The 4,084-nt window shown below is 37.0% G+C and overlaps 1 long non-coding RNA gene across 1 annotated transcript; it reads right to left on the reverse strand.

Annotated features, from left to right (window-relative positions):
* Window positions 1-216: 216 nt before the first annotated feature.
* Window positions 217-3,048, reverse strand: LOC146723440 (uncharacterized). The gene is made up of 3 exons (XR_014924578.1): window positions 2,963-3,048; window positions 2,014-2,161; window positions 217-1,926 (listed from the first exon to the last, which is right to left on the reverse strand). It is a non-coding gene; the product is annotated as an uncharacterized LOC146723440 (long non-coding RNA).
* Window positions 3,049-4,084: the final 1,036 nt, after the last annotated feature.

A 4,084-nucleotide genomic window follows, 5' to 3' on the forward strand; every position in this document is an offset into this window, starting at 1 on the left:
CAAGCATTTACTCTCCTTTTGAATTAAACACTGGAATTCTTTTGCTTATTTAATATAAAAAATGTGAAAAAATAACAAGACAAAAAAATTAAGAAAAAATTTAATTATGCCCTCTTCCAGAAAAAATTCTGTGGAAGAAGGAGAAACACTGATGTAAGCTTTAAATTATAACTTATAACATTTTATTGTTTTATTAAATTATAACGTTGCGTATTGGAGAGTTGGCGTGAATTTTTGGGAAAAATATAATTTTTTATGCCTTTATTTTTGAAACTTTTTTGCCTGAATTTTCTGAGCATTTTCGGTGAAAAATTAATTTCTAATTGGTCGAGGAAGTTGTAACTTTTAAAGGAACATCTGATGATTTTGAGATACCATGTACACGCGCGTTCCCTCTCGCGTGTGCATATACGATGATGCAATTCTTACGTGTCCGCCATTATTCTTTCGAGTTCTCCAACTCGCTCTTGATGCCATCATTTTTTCTTTCACTTATATGCGCTTGAAAAAATTCAGTCTTATCCATTAGCTATTTATATGTTTCTGAATATTAATCTTTTATAAATGAATCCCTGTATTATTTTTATAAAATATTTGCAATAACAATTTAAATGTTAATTAAATAATTTATAATTGAGGCTTCTCGTAGATAATTTGTGACATTTTTTAAACAATTTAATGCTTAATGTTTGTCGTGGAAGTGCTTAAGAGTTCGAACGTTGCATGAATCGTCATGTGTTTGAATCGGACGTAATCGTGCTTGCTTACGATTGATGTTGTAATTAAATTACGCGAATTGCGAATTAAAAATTAAAGTGAAATGCAGCGCGCGCTCTAAAATCGTTCTCCATTTCAATGGAAGATTTTCCTCCTGGTTATTCACTTTTCACCTCGGTCAACGGATGCATACGTCCTGCATTGATACGATCACCATCGTCGCCGCAAAAGTCGAGTACTTTCGATCTCGCGTGCCGATTCCATAATGATCGCATTGTCTCGATCGCGATGAATTGCGACGACACCAACTCGTTGCGGAGAATCGAGAGAAGGAGCGAGAAATAGGGACATCACGTGGATAAATGGGAATTTATTCCGTCCTCTGAGAGAATTGTTTTATAAATAATGCCTAACATTAAATATTATTTGTATTACAAGAAGTAAATAAAATGAGATAAATATGAATACTCGTTAGAGAAGAAATTTCTCACGCGCTGTAAAAAAATCGGCTTGATTCGGTTAATGTCATAATTGAAAGGAATGAAAAGGAGTATCGTTTTCAAGACGACGTGTTAAAAGGAAACTTGAGAAGAGAGCCGAGAAATTCCCGAGGACACGAGAGAGCGACCTAATTCCCGAAGAACGGGCATCCCGTTCCCACTCGTTCCTGCGAGCCTCGCCCTCTTATGATGCCACGCGATGACGCAACCGAGGTGTTCTGCTTCTCGATGGAGAAACCCGACTTGCTCATCTTGGTCATCTTGGTCATCATCATCTTCGTCTTCATTCTCGGCGGTTTTCGGTCGAGAAGAGCGAGGCCATTATATTAAGCGAGTCGTTCTCTTCCTCTCTTCGGCCTATCATCGCGAAAACGCTAGAAGTACGAAGTATTCATTCGGCAATAATTCGACTAAGAGCTGGCCCCGGTTCTTCTACAGGTGTGCCCGGCCCGTGCGTGCATGTGTGTAGGCGTGCACACATACGCACGAGCCGTAGAAGAAGGCGCGCAGGCCTTGCGAGGCTGAGAGTGGGTTCATCGGACGCCGGCGGCCGCGGATTTACCGTTACGTCTTCTTGGCGAAACCCGGGGAGACCCGTCCACATACACACAACACCAGCGCGGCCATAGGCCCCTCTCTTTCTTTCTTTCTTTCTTTCGCCTCTCGTCTCTATTCTTCTTTTTCTCTTTCCGTCTCTCAGCATCGCGACCTGCACATATATATATGTACACATATATATATATATGCATATATATATGTATATGTATGCATGTACGAACACATGATCCGGTCTCACCTCTTCTTCTCTGTCCCACTGAATTCCAGCCCTGCGGCGGATTCGCCAGAGTATAGGAGAAGCGGAAGAGGGACTTTATAGAATGACATTCGAAGAAAGTTCAAAGTTTGTTGGTTTTCAGAGTCGTTGAACTCACTCGCCCGTTTTTCTGAAATGATAATTCAGTCATTCCGCCAACCGGATTATTACGTCGCGCTACTGTGAAAATTGCGAAGATGGATATAACGGGGCGTGGCTCGTATTTTCGTTGGAATTTTTAGAATGGAAAAGAAATTCAATTCGCGATATATTTTTGTGAACACAATTTTTCGGCAACTTGTTCAACAATTATTTATCATCTATTATTTTTATATACGTTACTGGCTGTCAATTTTTACAATAAACGTAAGAAATTCAATTCCAAGATCTGTTTTGAATAAAATAAAGAATGCAGACTTTAAATAGATTATAAGATATTGATAGCTTTTAAGTATTATTAAAAAAAATTGACGTTTAAACATTAAGTTCTTAATCGAATTGTAAATCGATCGTGATGACGATTTTATCATTCAAATGAGGTATTGATTTTCTTTGCTTTATGTGTCGATGCATAAGCGCATGTGTCATTTGGAATTCTCAGAATCGAGAATGATTCGAAATCTAATTTCATTAACATGTAGCTATTCAAGAATAAAGGAGTAAAATTTATTCTCTCTCTCTCTTTCTAATCTATTTTAAAACTTGCAAATTAGAGATTTATATAAATCGAGACAATAAATTTTTATATCACATATAAATATGTAGATGAATTTTTTTTTAACGACGAAACAGAGTTTGGAATTTTAACGCTACGGCAGCAACCACAGTTATACAAAATTCTTCCGGTTTAAAAATGACTTCTTGCGGTCGAATTGAATTATAATATATATAGAAAAGGCAGTCTCGACTTTGCTTAAAAATCGAAACAAACCGGTTAATTGTGAAATCGCAGATGTGATGTCACACGTATATCTGCGTCAATCGATCGTTACTTTGTATACATACGCACACGCGGAAGATTCGTTCTCAGAATGATGATGATCACACACAGATTCGCATTAAATACATTGTATAGGAAGGGGCCGGATTCCGCTAAGCACGTGATTATCAATAACAATAAATGTGACAGAAAGGAATGTGGTAGATTCTGCTAAGCACGTGGCAAGTGACCATCAAGTATAAATGCGAATCTGCATACGTTAAATATTGCATAGATGCATACGAGTGTGGATATTATTACGATACATTCGAGTTATTTACATATAAAATTGCTTTAAAAAACACGTAATTTAAGTATAGAATATGTCACAATTTTTTCAATAAAATGTATAGTTTGTTTTATTACGAATTGAAACCTAATCAAAAGAGAAAGAGAGAGAGAGAGAAAGGAGGAATAAGCCTACGAGGCTTACGTTTCAAGCGAATTTTTTCTCATATCGCGGAACAAATTTATGCATATTCATATATCTCTCGAATTCTCACGACATATTATTCGCGGAGATATCGGGAGAATCGCGAGGAACGCCCATAAATTTGAATTAATCGACCGCTTATTTTTTCATCCGTCATACGGAACCAGCTATGAGATTGATGGACAGTATAAACTCTTACAAAACAATCTATAAACCTAGCGGCCTATGTACGCTGCAAATTACGCTCGAATGCAAATTATCCTGTCTCGTAGAGCGCTCATTCGATACACACGAGAAGCCGAAGCGGTTCTTTCGTTACGCGTTTTTGCTCCTCACCATCGGCACAGCACCATCATTGACCCTGGCATTGTCTTGACTAAGCATTCGCGTGTATTTTAAATGTATCTATAAGTACCGAGCGAAATCTAATTTAAAGATAGAGATCATAAGATATTTACATTAAGATATCGGTATTTTTATTATTAAAATTATCATTGAAATGCTTTATTTTTGTCCGCTCTTCCGCTACAATTTTCTTCACAGAGAATAATCCGATAATTCTTAAATTATATATAATTTATTCTAATATTAAAATTAATCGAAATATTCGTCAAGTTCTCCAGATAAAGTTGCGGGACCTC

This window comes from Nylanderia fulva, unplaced genomic scaffold, assembly GCF_048542155.1.
Source record: "Nylanderia fulva isolate GAGA-0341 unplaced genomic scaffold, ASM4854215v1 Scaffold2, whole genome shotgun sequence".
Lineage (NCBI taxonomy): Eukaryota > Metazoa > Arthropoda > Insecta > Hymenoptera > Formicidae > Nylanderia > Nylanderia fulva.